This window comes from Tupaia chinensis, unplaced genomic scaffold (assembly GCF_000334495.1).
Source record: "Tupaia chinensis unplaced genomic scaffold, TupChi_1.0 Scaffold149851_1, whole genome shotgun sequence".
NCBI lineage: Eukaryota > Metazoa > Chordata > Mammalia > Scandentia > Tupaiidae > Tupaia > Tupaia belangeri.
The window spans coordinates 696,931-717,209 of NW_006209696.1; the positions used below are offsets into that span (position 1 = coordinate 696,931).

A 20,279-nucleotide genomic window follows, 5' to 3' on the forward strand; every position below is an offset into this window, starting at 1 on the left:
CTGCTGAGAGATAGCTATCCTCCCTCTAAATGTGAGTTAGGAACCCTGTACTTTGGAAGAATACATTATAATTTGGTGTCTCAATGATCTGCCGGATATTAAAATTATCCGAAAGAAAATCGAACATGCATGTAATAACCATACAGATAACCGCACTGGTAATTGTTATGGTCTAGCTAAGCAGAAATTAATATTCAGGTTGAACATGCCTTATCCAAAGATCCAACACCTGAAATGCTCCAAAATACAAAATTTTTGACATCACTAGTAGAAAATTCCCCATCTGACCTCATAGTCATGGTCAAAATACTGCAACACTAAAGCATTGCGTAAAATTACCTTTAGAAACATAAGCACATTTCACGTTTAAATTGGAGTCTCATCCCCAAATATCTCCTGACGTACATGCAAATTTCCCAAAATTTGAAAAAAATCTCAACTCGGAAATACTTCCTGTCACAAGAATTTCAGAAAAGGAATATGCAACGTATAGTACCTTGAAAGTAAGTTGGACTAAGGGTTGTAAGGCATGCATCTCATTCAGGCCCTCTGGAACTCCCATCAGGCCAAGCAGCTTCGGGTGAGTCCTGGAGTCTTACAAGATCTAATAAGTTCTATGTCTGTGAAGAGACTGGGCTGTGTTTCTTGATACAAACTTTCCACCACAGACCAGATAACACTTGAGGCTTGTTTGAACTTGGGTCAGAACTAAAGGGATCAAGTAACCACATTCTATACATCTTGGTTCCAAAGAGAAAGCTGTTGGTGAAGAAAAGCTGGCATTCCTCCAACCTTCTGAAATGTTTTTATGAAAGAACAAAAGTACAGTGTGCACTGGAAGGAGTGAGGTCCACGCTTTGTGTGTTGGATTATTGAAAACATAGGAAGAAAATCACAGACTGTGTGTAAACCAGCTGTGTTGCTCGTTTTATGGGACCCTAGTAAAGTAGTTCTGTTAGACAAGGCTGGAGTCTCCGAGACATTAAGCGATGTGGCAAAAGTTCCAAGTGCTAGCCTAGAAAATTCTCTGAGGTAACTTTCAAGGAACAGAGCCACTAACTTCTCCTTTGTGACTGCATGGAATATTTATTGGACACAAAGTTAATGTGTGCCTCCATGCAATGTTTCCTGTGAAAGGTGTTTCCACATCACGGTGTTTGATCATTATGTGGGATAATAATGGTGAAGTTGGTGGGTCACTGAATACCAGGCGGAGGTAATCATATCATATATGACATTCTTATTTAAAGTTCTGAAAGAAATGGTATTGTTACAATAGGGGAAATATTTACAAGAAATGCAGATGTTATTATATGTTGTGAACCACTAAAATAATGCAATTTTAGCTGATTATGAATTTATTGAAGCCAAGTAATAGGAAGCCAGTTTCAAATATCATGGATTATAAAGAGAATAATATCCTTTTTTTTTTCTTTGCCATGTATGGTAAAGAAAGAAGGATATAAATGAAATTATCTTAAAAGATATTTGAAGAAACACAAAAACATGTGGAGTAATGACTCTAAATAATGCTAATATGCTGCACATTTAGAGATTTTTATTAGAATTGCTGCCATTTTTCCCACGTTATTTAAAACCATTAACTGAGAAAAGATGTCCTTTTTTTTAACTTCTTGAAAGAAACTAAATACAAATATTATTTTATTGCTATGATTACACTGATTATTGTTTCTGTTGTTGTGACAACCTGTCACATTTAATAGCAGCTTTCATTTTCCTAAACTTGCTGCCTCCTTCAGATGGGCTTTCTTGTTTTTCTTTACCATGAGCAAAAAGGTCTTTCATTTACTGTGACATCTCTTCCTTAAGGAACTGTCATTTTTTTATCATTAAAAAAAAAAACCTGGTGTACATGAATACATATTCAGTTCAGTTATCATATTATGTAATAATAGATACCTTCTCATTTTTCTCCTAAAGGACAATCATGTCACTAGAGATTAGATTAAACATTACAACTCTGTTTTTGCAATTCAATCAGGAAAAAAAACAACAGAATCTTTCTTCTTTGTTATAATTCTCTTATTTTTAACTCATAAGAAATTAAGTTTTGGGGTTTGATAAGAAATAATTTTGGTCTGGTTTGTTCAATTGCTCAAGTTGCTAACTTGACTGGTTTATTTTTTAAAATAATTATGGGGGGTCAGCAGGTGGCATGGAGAATGAGGTGACTGGATCCCACATAGATGACCATGTGGTTTGAGTACTGGACCCCGCAGCTTAAAATGGGCACATGTGTATTTATACCTGAACTCTCAAGAGGAGACTGAAGGAGGAGGGACTGCATTGTGGCTGCCCCCTACAGAGGGTGTTGATTTCTCATTTTCCCTTTCTCTCTCCCTCTGTTTCTCTCTGGCAAGCCCATGTGCCTATAGCAAAAGTACTAATAATAATCATAATTAATAATTATAAAATAACTATGGGATTTATTAATCAACAATCTCGTAGTTGAAGAATAAACAATATCTACAACTTATAGCAGGAGACATATCAGTTTCTAAGAGTATGTATTGTTAGTTACATTCAGTAGAGTATTAGTTAATTAAACATTGATTTAAATAAAAATTACATTATATATGGAATGAAAGAATTCCTTGAATCATTACAAGTTCGAGATATAAAATGTCACTTTGCAGATGATTTTATATTTTTATTTAAATATTTAAGTTTCCAGTTTGTGATCTGAGTCGTTCATTAGCACAGTGGATCTCAATGATGAGAGGATTGCAAATTATGACTGGCGATAAACTGTGAGAATTGTTCCTGGTGTTCAGTGGAAGGAGGAATGATGGCGTTACAGTAAGTAGTACACTCCTTCCAAAAATGATTTTTTCCCTCGAAAACCAGTAGTACCACCTGAGAAAGATGATCTAAGAGTACAGAATCACACAAAAAAGTTGCTAATTAAGTGGTCATATAATGAGACCACAGTATAAAAAAAACAGCAGTTGACATGGCCTACATTCTGATATTTGGTTTTATCAATTAATTGTCAATTTGATAAAACAGATGCATCTGAAGGTAAATTGGCACACAAAGTAACTATCTTTCAAATAATTAAAATAGGATATATTTAAGTTAAGCTCTCTGAAACAAAATCTCATTTCTCATTTGATAGTGCAACAATCTCCCTGAAATAGCTTTACATTTGAAATTAGATATCATTAAGAATGTCTAAAAGATAAACTAAGGCCTCTAACTCTTTGTGCGTCAATTTTCTTATCTGTAAAATGAAAATTGTCACAGATTCTACTTTGTGGGATTATTTGTGAGGATTAAATGAAAGCAAATGATCATAAATACAAGCCAATGTTATCATTTAACAGTCCTAACTTTCTGTAAAAAAGATCCTTTGAGGTAGGAAACTGAGTAAACAGAAATCCTAATAGAAGAAACCCTCCTTTGAAGATTATAAGTCATTAATTTTGATGCCCAAAAGTTCAAGGACAATATCCCTGTAATACCACCTTTTGGCACACGACTCCTTGAAGTTGTGTTTGTGTGATGTATTGCAAATATCCATATGAGCTATGTGTACACAGTGGATATACTGACTTAAAGACAATTTACAACTGAAACCTTAAAATGCATGCATATGTGAGTTTGAGTTGGTGCCAGAACAATTTGCTTGTTAATACGGTAGGTCCTCCTCTGTGACATCTTGTTCAGTGCTGAGTGTACTTTACGGTAGTGTTTTTCAGAATTTGAGTGTAGAGCAGACCAGCTGAAGATGGGCAGCAATAAGAAAATACTAGAAATTTGACTTCTATTTGTGTTTAGTGATGGCTATTTTTGTGTATCTTTTGTAAATACATGTATTAATTTATGTATATTAGTGTGTACATATATAAAAAAAAGCATACTAGTTTATACAAATAGATTGCAAATAAAATATATTCATAATTGTTATTTTTAGAGGTAGGTGGTCAGAGAATTTGGAGATAACTTGTTTAAACAATAGTGGAAAGAATTTCAAAAATGTCAAAGTGTGAATAAAATCAATAATGTAGGCCTTAAAAAATCAGGGCAAGGCTTTGATTTTATCTGGCCCCAAGCGATGATCCTAGAAGATCACGTTACTTCTCACATAGTTGTTCTCAATCTTGAATATATATTATGAAATATTATTTTTGGAGAGGTTTTTGCTACAGCATGCATGTGCTCGCCAGACAGACAGAGAGAGACAGAGAGATAGAAAGCAAGAAATCACCCCCCAGGGAAGATGGCCATGCTGCATTCCCGTCTCCTCCATTCTCCTCTTGGGATCTTGGACATGCATGCACATGCACCCAGCATGAGTTTAAGACACCGGGTCCAGGACTCAAACCACGGTCAGCTACATGGGAGTTCAGCGATATAGCCATTATGCTAACTGCTGGTCCTTACTAAGAAATATATTATAAAGAAAGGCCCAAGTGAATAAATAGAATATTAAAAAATCTAGCTCCTAATGAGTTACCAATGACCTATGAAGAGCAAAAATGATCTAATCACATCTAAAAAGAAGAGGCCACAAAAAATTTGGGGGAACAATATTAAAAATGTGGATTTTTACCTATTTCATAACTAACCTCACCATAAGTATGTAGCATTTCATATATGTGTGCCTGTCTGTAGTGTGATTATTATTTAAAATGTGCTCGCCAGACAGACAGAGAGAGACAGAGAGATAGAAAGCAAGAAATCACCCCCCAGGGAAGATGGCCATGCTGCATTCCCGTCTCCTCCATTCTCCTCTTGGGATCTTGGACATGCATGCACATGCACCCAGCATGAGTTTAAGACACCGGGTCCAGGACTCAAACCACGGTCAGCTACATGGGAGTTCAGCGATATAGCCATTATGCTAACTGCTGGTCCTTACTAAGAAATATATTATAAAGAAAGGCCCAAGTGAATAAATAGAATATTAAAAAATCTAGCTCCTAATGAGTTACCAATGACCTATGAAGAGCAAAAATGATCTAATCACATCTAAAAAGAAGAGGCCACAAAAAATTTGGGGGAACAATATTAAAAATGTGGATTTTTACCTATTTCATAACTAACCTCACCATAAGTATGTAGCATTTCATATATGTGTGCCTGTCTGTAGTGTGATTATTATTTAAAATCTAGTACTAAAATGAACTGAATTTGTAATCAGAGCCTAATTGTTAAATTTTGTACCATTAATTATGTAGGATACTACTTTAAAATATTTTAATGTCATCATTTTGTATTTAGTATTTTATAATAAGTGTAAAAGCATAATAAACACAGTAAAGAGGTATATTTATGTGACATAAATGAATACACATCTATATAGTGAAAGATTTACGCTCAAAAATGTTTGCTGATGGGGTGTGAACAAAGTTTAGAGGACTAAATTGACTTGGTGTGTATTCACAGGAGAGATCTTTTCTTCTTCCTTGAGTACCTAGTATTGAGTTCTGTATCCAGGACCCAGTAGCTACTCTGCAACTGTGTTTTGGTTGCTGATGATACCTCTGAATTACAGTAAGAGCAGCTACAAGGTTACTATGTATCAAAAGCAACATACTCTGTTAAACAAAAGGCAATGCCAAAAGCTGCTTTCTCTGAGGAATGCTCACAGCTGCACCTTGAGGGATTATGTATGCAAATATCAATCTCTCTACTGACCCATCTTCTTCCATTTAATTTTCACTTGTCCTTTCTTTGTCAGACTGTCTCTTTCTACTCTTTTTATAGCTCAGGTTTCCTCTATTACATTCCTCTCTCTTCTTTTTCTCAGTTATAATAATTTATAGCATATCAATGATTTCCTTCACTAGGAGAAGTAAAAAAGACCATTTGCTAGTTATGTTCGAGTAAATGCTTCTTAGTTTTCTATGATGGTGGCTGAAGCCACAGACTGAGTGTGTTTATATTCCCAGGGAGGAAGATCACAACAGTAAGAGACATTTTCATGTACAGCGTCATAAGAACACATCTTTTACTCCAGAGAGACCATTATTTGGGGTTCTTTAATGGATAACGTAGTCTAAGAGAGTAAATTTCTCGGTCTATTTGGTACAGAAAGGATTCAAGTATCATCGTGACGTGAGGTGGGTGTCCATGGTGGTCTCTAACATGATCAGAGGATGTACAGAGTAGTTGCAATCCATGAAGGGAAAATTAGAGACCATAAATGATCAAGTAGAAAGTAACAAGTTATTCTGGAGGCAAATTTTTTGCTAGGATCTAAGGACATTCTCCACCTAGTCAACTACTTCCTAAGCCAATAGTAACTTTCTATGGCTGGAAAAGAGCTAATTTTTCAATTAGGCTTACAATATAAAAAATAACTATTTGCGAATAACTAACTCATTCATTTATCCCTTTATCTATTCATTGACTTATTAGTTTGCTCTGTAAATATTTTTGAAGCATCTATTTTTAAATAGGACACATATTTCTATTACAAAAAGTAGGAAAGAAAATCATTTTTCATGTACTACTATTATTTTCTGGAAATAATTCTATATTTAAAGTCAAAGAGGTAATCACAGACTTTTATTAATTCATTAATTCTTATAAATGAAAATACTCCTACAATTAAATTAGTTTTTTCTTCTTCACCTGAATAGCTAACCTCAATACAGATTCTCTAGCATCAAGTACAATTAAAAGCTATGTGACCATTACTGTTTTTTTTTTTTTTTAATCTTTCAGGTTACTGCAATAAGAATCTTATAGATTTCTCTTCCTGTTATTGTTCAATAGGTCACAATAAAAGTATTGAAGCAAAAAGAGCAGTTTCATGGCTAGATTTTTATGATTTTTTTTCATTTCTTTGAAAAAGAAAATTTCAACTTCCTCTGACTCATTTTTAAGCTTTTAGAACTTACAGGATGTACATGATAAAATTATTCTTGCTATAAATTATTTTTTAAAATTATAGCATTAACAAGGATAATTAAAACTGTTGAAGCTGATTAAGACACTTATTGAAACATACATCTTAATTTATATTTAAAATAGAAGTTTCTTGACTTTTATAAGCAAGTATTTTAAGTATCTAAGTTTCCTGTAAAGTGATGAATGTGGACTAGAATTTCCCTAAGTTTCCTTTTGCTCTAAATGTTTGTTATTATCAAGATACTTTTTGTTCCATTTGCTACACTGAGAGAAGCTTATATTTTTCATAAATGTAAATCATGTCTACTGGTTTACCCATGTATTAATGGGCTTTGGAATCTTAATTACCAAAAACGTTTTCTGGATAAATCTCTATCTGCTAATACATCCATCAGGTTTAATACTGAAAATGCTTAGGTTCTAACTATTATTCACTAACTGACTAATTTTGAATGTTATTTACCTTCTTGGACACTCAGAGTCCTCATTCTAAAAATATAAATAACAATGTATGTATTACTTGTTATGAATCTTTTTTTTTTCTCTTTCTTTTTTTTTTTTTTTTTTTTGGAGAGGTTTTTGCTATAGGGCGCGTGCGCTTGCCAGACAGACAGAGAGAGAGAGAGAGAGACAGAAAGCGAGAAATCACCCCCCAGAGGGGATGGTCATGCTGCAATCCCTTCTCCTCCATTCTCCTCTCGGGATCTTGGGCACGCACGCACATGCACCCGGTGTGTTTTAAGCCACCGGGTCCGGGACACAAACCACGGTCGACTATGTGGGAGTCCAACGACATAGCCATTACGCTAACTGCTGGTTCCCTAAAAATATAAGTAACAATGCATGTATTACTTGTTATGAATCTTAAGGGAAGTGTCAATTAGGGCCTACAGTAAAAGTTCAATAAATGAGGGATTGATAATTTTCCTTTTCCTTCTCCTCCTTAATTTCTTAAACTTGATCTGCCATGTTATGTGCCCATGCCTCCATGATGTTGTCTCCACCTGGAAGGTCTTCTAGTCTCGGGATACCGCACCTCCTCTGTCAAAGTATGCTGGACAGACCTTGGGAAAACTCACTTGCTGTCTTCTCCTCCGGGCCTCTGTATAGTCTTAGATACTACAACGGAGATAGAACACTATTATAGGTACAGTATTTTCTGTTCACAATTTTGTGGTACCAGACACAAATGCCTTTACAGACCTATCAGCTACGATAAACAAGTATATCACGTTAGTGACAAAGCATTCAGTTGAACTTAAGGGTAAAAGATCTGATTAAAGATGATGAATTCAAATGTGTTCAAAAATACTGCAGAAAGGAAATAAAGCAGGTATCTGGGTGACTTCAGCCTGTGCTCTTACAGTTGTTTCCTTACTGGGCTGTGAAAACAGAAATGAGGCCTATGCCTACGCTATGTGCCCAAACCCAGAGCCTATGTATGGTAGGGCTCAATGTAATGTGGATCAAGTTGAATTAAAATCTTAAATAAATAGGTCAAAACTAGTTCCACTTTGTACAAATAATACTGAGGTTTTTTTCCTCTCTCTTTCTCTCTTTTGGCAAGAGGGCACATGTGCTTGTCAGAGACAGACAGATACAGAGAAACCACTCCCCAAGGAGGCTTGGTCATGCCACCATCCTTTCTCCTCCCTTTGTCCATCCTTGTCATGATTCCAGGTATGTATATACATGCAACCTCTGTGTTTTTCAAGCTGCCAGGTTGGAATTCAAACCATAGTTGGCCACGTGGGATCCATCTTCCCAACCACTAAGGTAGGGGCCCGGCTCACACCCTGAGTTATCTTGATGTCAGAGTTTCTAAAACCTGGTGTACTCTAATAATATACATACTCTCAAAAATCTGTACCATTATTGAAGTTCAAAGATATTTATGTCTGTCTACTTTACATACTTATGAAGAGACAGAGTTTAGGAACCAGAACAGGCTAAAAGTCTAAAAATTCTAAAGCTCTACATTCTTTTCTCTAAGAATTGATGAAGTGGTGAACTGAACTTGAGAAACATGTCCTTTCAACAGAACCACCATCCAGGCTGTCTTGCTGGTAGTCACCTACTCAGCTTCTCCTGGGGTCAAACTTTTAAACTATATGCTCTTTAAAAATTTTTTTATACCTCAGGTGCCAAGGAGTAAGCAAGAAGTTGTTACCAGCATTTATCAGCATATATGAGAGTGATGTCTATTTATTTACAGTCAAGGTGTGCTATGAATGTAGCATCTGTGAACTGAGGTGTCTCTGTCATGTTATTAAAGTGAGGTTTGCACCTGTAGCACACTAGCTGAAGATCAGCAGTTGGCTGCCTCTGGCTTTCTGTAGATTTCCAAGGTGCCGGCAGACTGGACTGTGGGCATTTGTTACTACTATGTATCCTGCTGGCCATCATGTGATCCCATCCTTGCTCTCTCCTATACAAAATTTGAAGGAGAAAGTTCTGGATTTTGTTTCATTCATGGATATCATGATAACACCCATGGCAGTGTTATTTATCAACAGATGTGTCAATGTATATCATGGAAGTCTAAGATGTTTAAATTTCTTTCAAGGGGTTAATAGCTTTTTCAGGTCAGAAAGGTACTCGTTCGGCAACTATATGGTGTGGAAGAGAAAGTAGGCAGGATAAGTTGGTGTAGTAATTACCATAATAATATTTAGTAATTATCAATTGATTGATCTGGAAAATGATCATGGAACACACTTAGTCTTGAAAATAATTGAAAGCAGTCAAAAGAGTGAAACCTAGAAAGGTCCCCATAGGACACTGAATCAACTCTGATGTGATAAATGTAGCTCTAAGGTTGGCAACAAGGTGGCAGTGATGGTAGTGGTGGGGTGGCAGATCCATGACCACTCTTCTGTGATGCTTGAATAGGCGTGGGGGATGTCCTGTGCCCCCACTGCCACCATGCATGGAGTGAACAATTACGTGGCTCCCTTCCTAAATCCTTCCAGGTGAACAATTTCAAAATCTCCCTCCTGCTGAGAAAACAAACCCTCAACATAATAATGGCCTCAAAATCCTTCATATTTTACTGAACATTAAAATAGTCATTGTTTAGAATATTTATTGTCATTTGAACATGTTTTTCACCCCTTCTATCCAGAGTATCTCCTTTTGACCTGACTCATTCGAAATGCCCAGATCAAACATAACCTCTTCTAAGTGGCTTTCCATTTTATCACCGTTGGGATCATCTTGCCTTCATTTGTGCTCCCTCAAAAGGCAGAAAGCTGTGATGAAAGACCATGGGTGCCGAAACCAGAGGGATTCAGTCTCAAAGCTTGGCTGGGCCAGCTCACTGCATGAGCTTTTAGAAATCACTACAAGTCCCAGTGCCTCAGTGCTCATGGAGGTAACATGTGGGCAATCCCTGCTGTGGAAGCAAGTATGTAAGGCTGTGTTTATAAAATTTCTGACACAGAAGAGTGAGCCCTTACTTTCTATCTTTCTTGGATTCCCCCCTTTCTTTTATAACTGGTACAGTCCTCTTCATAGTGTATTTTGGTTCATGATGTATCTACCATAAAGTATCTGAAGAAGCTTCTGAGTTTTATATTTCCAGATAAACTTAGCATTGCATACAAGAGTCAATTGTAAAGTAATTAAAAAATATTTTATTTAACTTTTATTTATTATTATTATCATTATTATTTTCCAGTTTGATCAGAGAGAGACAGAGAGAGAGAGAGGAAGTGAGAAAGCAAGCCACCAGGTCCGAGACTTGAACCGTGGTCAGCCATATGGGAGTCCAGCGCTTTTAATCACCATGCCACTTGCCGGCCCAATTGTGAAGTAATTTTTAAAAATTTGCTAGAGAGCACATGCTCATCAGAGACAGAGAGATATTGTAGGAAGTCAGAATGCAATCCCCATAGAGGATGCTCATGCTGTAATCTTTTCTCTTCCATTTCTTCCTACAGTTAGGATTTGGGGTATGCATACACATAAGCCACAGGGTCTGGGATTTGAACAAGCACTAGCTATGTGGGATCCAGCTACCTTAACCACCTCACCACTGACTGACCCGAAGATAACTTTTAAAAACAGAAATTATAAAGCATATCCATATGCTTCTTACTTTTGACAATAATAATGATCGATTTTTAACAATTTCCAAATGTGAAGTGCCAAAATGCATGTGACTGGCTTAAGAAGCTAGTCAGCATATCATTAAAGTCCTAAAAGTGTTATGACATTACAGGCTGGCTTATGGTGCGGTGATTAAGGTAGCTGGATGCCACGTAGCAGACAACCTGGTTAGAATCCTAGACCTGGTAGCTTGAAAACACTCCAGGCGTGTGTGTAGTTGCCCCAAAGATGCCTTCCTATAGGAGGCAGAAATGGAGGAGAAGAGATTGCAACTTGACCATCCCCACTGGGGGATGGGGTGCTTTCTTTCTCACTTTCCCTTTCTCTCTCTCGGTTTCTCCCCAGTAAGCACATGCACCCTATGGCAAAATTTAAAAAAACCATGACTTTTTAAGCCACTCTCACTAGTACATAGGCTTTTTCATTCCCAGACAGATTCCCAGACAGATGGACATTGAGTGACAGAAAAGAGCCAAGCATGGGGTTCCCACACGTAGACTCCCCTTACACTTATGTGTTCTGCATAACCTACCTCTCATTTCTGTGTTAAAAAGAACCAACGGAAAGGAGAATTTGAGTACAGAGCAATTTGGACTGTGTTATCTAAGAATGAGAGAAGAAAGCGAGGCGCAGTTAGGGAGGCTAATCTGTGAGAGGAGAGAGTGACTCAGCACTCATTCTCTGCAGGCTTCTCCCCTAGATTCGAGCCAGCCGATGCCATGCCAACCACAGCCTTGAAGCAAAGTAATGACTGTGTTGAGTTCTATTTTCAAACAAGATCATAAGTGTGAAAGAGACTTGGAAAGAGCCAGGCATTACATAGTTTAATAGCTCATTTCATTCTTATTTCATTCTTATTGAGGCTATTCCTGTTATAAATTTATTTTTTTATTTTCTAGGTTTTTGGTATAGGGTATGTGCACTCACTGGAGAGAGACACAGAGAGAGAGAGATGGTGAGAAGTTGGCCCTCAGTGGGGATGGCCACGCCACAATCCCTTCTCCTCCATTCTCTTCCTGGGACTTCGCACAGGCACACAGACATGCCCTGCATGACTTTTAAGCTGCCGGTTCTAGGAATGGAACCATGGTTGACCCTGAGGCTATTCCTTTTATTTCTAAAGCATGTAGTATGAACTTTAGAATATGTATAAAATTCAACAGTATGATAACAATTACTTTTTTCAAGCTTGATGCCATTGAAGCTTACATTCATTTCACTTTAATGAGGTAACACTTATTCCTGGTTTGAGGTAACACTCATTCCTGATAATAAGGGAGGAAATAAAAACAGACTAGAGAAGTCTAATTTTGTCACTCTTAAGCCATATTAACTAGGCATGTCGAGACCATCTGAAATAATATTTCCATTCGCCATCTTCTAGACTCTTTTGTGCCACCATTTTCAACTCTGTTTGCCATTAGGCCATCCTTGAAAGACCATTTGACTGAGTTCAAAATGAGAAACCAAGTACATTTTGTCTCATGAAAACATTGTTGAAAGTGATTCAAGGGCTTAGTAAAGAAAAAAAGGGAGGGGGACAAAAGCTAGTAGGTGTGTTCCCTGTTGAAAATGCCCTTATTAATGTATTCTTCAAAGCTGGTTCCAAGACAAGTGCAGACTCTTGTATCATTAGACCACTGGTTCAGTTAACATGCATGCTTTTCATTACATTTTAAGCTTGGCTTGAATGTAAATTTGGTAGTTTGCTAAAATGTTCTGCTAGGGGTAGAGAGTGATAATGGCTTTTTGTATATAGCGACAGTGCGAGAGAAACGGTCGCTTCTGACATGATATATTTGAAGAGGAAAACATTTGGAAATGGTGTGAGTACATTTTATTTCTGCATGGCCTCTTTGGGCACCCAGCCACTTTGAAAGCATTATTTAACAAATCACACTACTGCAAAAGCTATTTTATGTGAGGAACCATTAAACATCTGAAGTTTTAATATCTAAGGGAAAAATAGGTCTGAGTTAAAATTAAAAGAACATTTATATTTGTAAGTGAAAAATAAAAAACCCACTACTTTCAAAGTACTACACTCAATTTTATTGCTATTTAAATAGGCTCATTTTGTGTACATTTTGTTTTGTTAATAGTTAAAGAAAAAGATGTGTGTGCATTGAAACTTTTATGGGGCCGAATCATTTTATTAGAAGATGGTGAATTTATCACCAAATTTTATAGTTTTTGAGTTTAGAGAAAAGTACTTTTGTTTGTATTTGATTTATAAAAAATCCAAATAAAATGGCTCTCTTGTTTATCCCTTATACACTGAAACATGTGCACATAAATGGACCAGATCATTGTGTAGTCTTATTGGCTGAGGCTGTGGGTAAATTTTGTGTCATATGAATCACCCTGTGGCAGTAATATAGTTGGGCCAGTGGAGAACTGGGGAGATTAAACTGCTCTCTGAAGGAAGCTGTTCACCCATGTGAGGCAAATTTAGTGTGCTGGGTGAGATAATTTACTAAATGGTACCCTGGTGCTCTAGAAGCCTTAATTTACTTCAGCTGAATGAGCAGTTGGCTCATACTCAATCATTGAAAGTTACCCATTCATACTTAAAGGCATATAGACCGCAAATGTTCTTTAATTGAGTGCTTGTAACTCTGGGGTAACCTGGGTACAGGGCTGGAAAAGTACTGGGCTGCCAGAAGTCATGATGTATTTTCTGTTTTTCTAGGCAAAAACGTGTCATGACGTTTCGAATGACCCAATATAAATGAGCGCAACCTAATTAGAAAGCCCCATTTAAACTTGCTTTTGAAATCACATCTTTCCATCAGTGAGTTGTCAGTGACCTAAGGAGATGAGGTATTTTTCAGGAATGAAAAAACAAACGACAATATCATTGCTTGATTATAATCACAAACTCTGAGTTTGGAGATCATCCCAGAGAGTTTGTACTTAAGTACATATTTAGCTATAATCTAGCAAATTATATTAATAGAAAAGAACTGCTGGCAAAGGTAAATAGTGAATAGCAGAGTAGGCTTGTCAAGAAATAAACAATGATGGGAGGTAGATTGGTTTAATAACATATGCAGATCAAAGAAGAATGGTTGTGTGAAGTTGTATGTGTGTGCATGCATGGTTACGTTTAAAAGTAAGTACTGATGAGCAAATTTTGAACGTATTCTTACACAAAAAACATATGCGTAAGACTCTTTCAAAAATTTATTATATTAAATAAAACATTGTATTTCTCTGAGACCATTTTATTTACAATGGATATCTTATGAAAAGAAATTTAAGAATAATCTCCACCGTTTGAAAATACATGGTCCAGAAAAAACAAGCAAACAAACAACCAAAAAAAACAAGCAAAAAACACAACTTTTTCAAAAGACTAAATCTGCCCTTAAGTATACATCAAGCATCTCACAAAACAAATAACCTCAGTTCCTACTCAATGATGGGACAAGCTGTAAAGCTCTAGTCATGGTCTGGCTTCATGGTGGCAGAGACTGGTAGTGATACTTCTGTTTCCTTCCTAGTGTCAGAACCCCTGACTTCATTCAGCCGGCACATAACTAGCCAGAATAAAGACTACATTTTTCAGCATCTGGATGAAGCTATGGGAAGTGGAAGCACTATTTTCAACTTCTGGAAAGTTTTCTTGAATGCCAGAAATGCCACCATGTGTACCTGGTCCACCTTCTAGAAGCTGCAATGTAAGCAGCCATCCTGGGCAGTACGATGAAGAGAGCTGGTTCTCTGGATGTTGTTTATGTGTAAGAGAGATGATTTTTCTTTTCTTTTGTTTTTTAAGAATTCTTTTTTTATTTTTATTTTTAATTTGCTCTAGGGAAAATGCATTCACCAGAGAGAAACAGAAAGAGAAAGAGGGGAAGTGAGAAAGCAAGCCACCAAGCCCACAACTTGAACCATAGTCAGCCATACGTGAGTCGAGTGCTTTAACCACCATATCACCTAATGACCTAGTAATTTTTATTTTCTTAATCCACTGCCACTTGGGGGTTTCTGTCACTTACAACAGAATCTACCCCTAAGTTGAACGTTTGATTTGTCCTCTTTGAACATTCCTGGTCCCTAAACTAACTGTCAGTATCCTAGAATGACTTTATCTTACACTTAGACTTTGAAATTTCCTTTATGTTATCATCTGGCTGTTCTAAAATTTTTTTTCCAGTATCTGGGCAATTATTTGAGAGTGTAACAAGCAACCCAGACATCACCCACCTGCCTGAAATGTTTACAGTCTGTCTGTCATCACCTCACAGAATGAATGAGAAATATAGTCACATTATAGCTTACCATCAAAGCCCCAGATGAGACTCTTATTTTGTTTTGTTTTGTTCCATGGGACATGTGTGCTCACCAGAGAGACAGAGATAGAGAAAGTAAGAAATCATACCCAGGGATGGCTATACCTCAGTCCCCTCTTTTCCATTCTTCCCTTGGGATTTTGGGCACACCCACACAGTGCCTGGCATAAGTTTCAAGCTGCCAGGCCCAGGACTCAAACCATAGTTGACCATGTGAGAGTCTAACACCTTCACCACCACACCACCTGCTGGTCCCTGACTTTACTTTTTTTTATTCAATTAAAAGATACATGAACAAACAGGATTAAGAATTATGTTTCGAGGTAACTTATTAATTTACACTTTAAAAAAGAAAGGGAATCAAGGGGAAAGAAGCAAAACATTTAAGGGACAGAAAAATGGAAAATTATTGTTGATAATAATATGTATGGTAATATCTTTAACTGGATTAACTTGCAGTGTATTCATGCTGGGAAATTTCATTTTGCATGCTGTAGTGATATACAATGATTGAATGTAGAAAAAATAATAAAATAGATAAAAAGAAGAAAGAAAGCATTTTATTTTTCTATGATTAGAAGCGAATAACTAGAATAGAGTTTTTAACTGGTCATGTCATGAGGTGCCCATTAGGGCAATGACTCCTGGACAGAACAAGAAAGAGCATATAAATTGGGAGCCATATCTTTGTCAATTCAATCAAGACTGGGGCAATTTCTTATTTATAAAAGAGTAGCTCAGATGTTCAAGGAATGGAAAACAAAGACAAAGGTGAAAGAAGGAAACAGAAGTCTCAAAAATCAAATCAATGACTTGTGTTTCTTCACTATCATAAGAAAGTCCATCTTCAGGCATGAGTAGATTTTTACTGTAGGAAACACCTCTATTTTTATTTTCTCTATCTCTCTGTATTTATTTCATTCAGATAGCCTTATTCAGATTTCTTTTCTTTCTTTGCAATTTTATTTTCCAATTCCACTACTTTCACCTCTGTGTTTGCAATTTCACTTTCAATGAAATTTTAAGAGATTTAAAACCAATATAATCACATTTTCTATTAGAGGACACAAGAACCTAAAATAAGTGAAAGTGAGGACATTTTGAATGCATTCAATGGACTGTTCCACTCAGCCAGAAGTGAAACTGCACATTGGTGTCCACAATGAGGGGAGGGCTTTATAGTCAGGCCCTCCTTAACCTATTTCAACCACCTGTGATTTTACAAGTAGACTTAAAAGGTAACCTTTCTATCTCAGATTAGTAACAATGTTCTGTGTTCCTAATTATACTTATGTGGCTTACTTGGGGTTATATTACATGCATGTGAAAAGGGAAAGGTTTTATGAATCTAGGAAAGCATCTTTATTTCTAAAGCTTATTTACGAGAGAGAGAGAGAGAGAGAGAGGGAGAGAAAGAGAAACAGGCACACTCAGCAGGGTCTTCATGCTATAATCCATTCCAGTCTCAGCCAGCCTGATCAAGGACACGCTTGTGTGTGTCCTGCATGCAAACTCAGGACTCTCCCCTTGTGGGTCCAATTGCACTACCACTGCACCACCACCTGACCCTGAAGCGAGGAAACTATCTGAAAACCCCAGGCTACAGTTAGTCTTGCTCACATTCTATATAGAGCTATGCTATGAGTTGCTCCAATGACAAATGGACTAAGCCAGATTTTTCTAAGTATCTATATTTGTTCCATAGAATAACTTCATCATTTCCAAAACAATAATTTGTGGGACAGAGAAACTGGTTATTATCTGTTGATGATGGCATGTATGGTATCCCCAACTGAACTGGTGAGAAATGTATTTATGTGGGAACATTAACTTTACAAGCTAAGTGACTTACGTGATTGAATGTATAAGAGAAATTAAATAAAAATAAAAATTAAAAATAAAAACATAAATCAGAAAAATGAACAGAAGTAGTGGCCCTCTCAGGCTTGGGCTTCTACAATATATCAGCCTGTTCTTTGGCTCTCACAGCTCAGCTTTAGACCGTAATTTCCATGAAGGCCAATATCATGTGATCTTAGTCACTATATCTTAAAAAACTGATGAAGGACTGACTGACTCTTAGATTTTCTATCATGATTTACTTTCGACAAGAGTGCATTCTGATTAATAAGTACAAACATCCTGTGGATAATCTTTCATTTAGTTTTAATGTCAGTTTTACACAAGTAAGATTTTATTTTCATCTTTCATCAGTAAAACAAAGCCCGCAAATTAAATGGAAGTGGTATGCTTTGATCTAAAAAAAAACTATGAGTTGTACCTGAATTGAGTCCTTCTTTCACTTAATTCTACAACCTTGAGATCAAGGCGAGGGCAAAATATATTGCTGACCCCCAAAGCTTGTCAAGACTTATCTGTCAGTGTGCACTTAGGACATCCTGACAGAAAATATTCTCCAAAATGTGAGCGTCTACTTGAATGTTAGCCGTCAGACTGTTGACGAGTGGGAGGGAAGGACGGTGGGAGAAGTACAACTGTTGAGTAGACGAGTGCGGTGTTTTTTCCTCCCACTCGTAACAGATAAATGTAGTTGCTCCCTGCATTACTAAAGGAACAAAAAAATTACTGAACAACCTTTTGTGGAACCTAGAAATTTCTTGAAGACTTCCAGGGATCTAATATATTTAGAGGGAACTAACTTACCATTGACTTCTTCTATAGGCAATGGGCACATCTTTTCTCGGAAAAAAGATCGAACAGAAAATCCTTCGATGTAGCTTTTATATTCAAACCCACTAGCTGTCTCCTCATACACAGACACTCCCTGTTCCTTATCGCAGTCAATGCACTTAACCAGTCAGCGAATTGCTGAATTCAAAACTGATGTTCATTTCAACTTCTACTCTATAATCACTATCTCAAGGGACAGTATTCTACAGATTCTGTGTAGTAAATAAATACCTTTCTTAGTCATCTTCTTTGTTCCATCTTTACGGCAATTACATAGCCTCATTTAAGTTCACCCTTATTTTTTACTCAGAGTTATTGTCATCACTTTATTGACCTTCCTGTCTCCAGTTTAATTTCCTTCCAATCCCAGTTTTGTGTGTAAGAAATATATTCCTAAAGGCCAGCTATGGTGGCACATGCTACTCAGGATGCTATGATCCACAGGCTGAGGCCACATGGGAGGCCTGGGTTTGCGTCTCAGTCTAATTTTTTTTTTTTTGCAGAGGTTTTTGCTATAGAGTGCGTGTACTTGCCAGAAAGACACAGAGAGAGACAAAAAGCAAGAAATCACCCCCCAGGGGGGATGGCCACACCACAATCCCTTCTCCTCCATTCTCTTCTCGGGATCTTGGGCATGCATGCACACGCGCCTGGTGTGAGTTTAAGCCACCGGGTCTGGGACGCGAAGTGCGGTCAACTACGTGGGAATCCAGCAACATAGCCATTATGCTAACTGCTGGTCCTGAGTCCCAGTCTAATCTAACAGCTGTAGGCTCGGACATGGGTCTACAGTCCTCGCCATTCAGCATGGTGGAGGTAGGAGGATCACAAACTTGAAGCAGGCCTGGACAACACAGTGATACTCTGAAAAAAGCCTGGGGTCTGGTCCCATGACCTACTGTTTGAGGAAACTGGATTTCACATGACCAACTACACAGTTTGAGTTCCTACCCCATTGGGTTGAAAAACATGCTGGTATGTGTACATGCATGCCTGAAATCCCAACAAGATGGAGAAATGGAAGAGAAGGGAGTGCAGCATGGCCATGCCCCATCAGAGGGTGCTATCTCCCTCTTTCTGTGTCTTGCTATCTCTCCCTGGAATGCACACATACCCATCAGCCAATTTAAAAAAAAAAATAAAGAAGGAAAGAAAGAAAAGAAAAAAGAAAGATGTTCCTTGGGATCAGCAGATAGAGTACTGACTATGTCACTGGACTCCTATGTAGTCAACTGCAGGTCTAGTACTGGACCTGGTGGCTTAAACTCACGCCAGATGCTTGTGTGTGCCTGCCCAAGATCCCGAGAGGAGAATGGAGGAGAAGAGATTGTGGCATGGCCATCCTTTCTGGGAGATGATTTCTCGCTTTTTGTCTCTCTGTCTGTCTCTGTCTTTCTGGTGAGCACACACACGCTATTGAAAAAAACCTCTCCAAAAAAAAAAAAAGATGTTCCTAAAAGACAAATGTGATTGTATTTTTCCCTGCTTGAAACCTTTATACAATGAAAGAATAATGGCTACAATTTATATTGTACCACAATGCACTTACTAAAATTTGAACTTAGAGAAATGAAAATTCCTTGGGACCAGCAGTTGGCATAATGGCTATGTTGCTGGACTCCCATGTAGTCGACCGTGATTTGAGTCCCAGACCCAGTGGCTTAAACTCATGTCAGGCGTGTGTGCGTGTGAGCCCAAGATCCTGAGAGAAGAATGGAGAAGAAGGGATTGTGGCATGGCCATTTCCCTTGGCGGGGTGATTTCTTGCTTTCTGTCTCTCTGTCTCTGTCTTTCTGGTGAGCAAGTGTGCCCTATAGCAAAAACCTCTTCCAAAAAAACAAAAAAAACAAAAAAACAAAACCGAAAATTCCCGTTCATCATTCACCTAATTCTAGCCCCTAACGTTGTCATTTTTGTGTGTGCCCTTTCAAATGGTTTTTATGTACTATTTATATTAATATTCACAGATGTGAAAATAATAGTTTTGTGAATTCTGAAAATAAAAGAGATTACATGGTATATATTGCACTTAAATTACTTTTTAATCTTTAAACTTGGGACCAGCAGTTAGCGTAATGGCTATGTCGCTGGACTCCCACGTAGTTGACCGCAGTTCGAGTCCCGGACCCCGTGACTTAGACTCACGCTGGGCGCGTGTGCGTGTGTGCCCAAGATCCCGAGAGGAGAATGGAGAAGGGATTGTGGCATGGTCATCCCCCGTGGGGGATGATTTCTCACTTTCTGTCTCTCTGTTTCTTTCTGTCTTTCTGGCGAGCACACGCACCCTATAGCAAAAAA

The 20,279-nt window shown here is 37.5% G+C and overlaps 1 protein-coding gene across 1 annotated transcript in view; it reads right to left on the reverse strand.

Moving 5' to 3' along the window:
• The window catches only part of EPHA6 (EPH receptor A6), a 983,118-nt gene that overhangs the window by 171,885 nt on the left and 790,954 nt on the right, over positions 1–20,279 (reverse strand). The window lies entirely within an intron of this gene.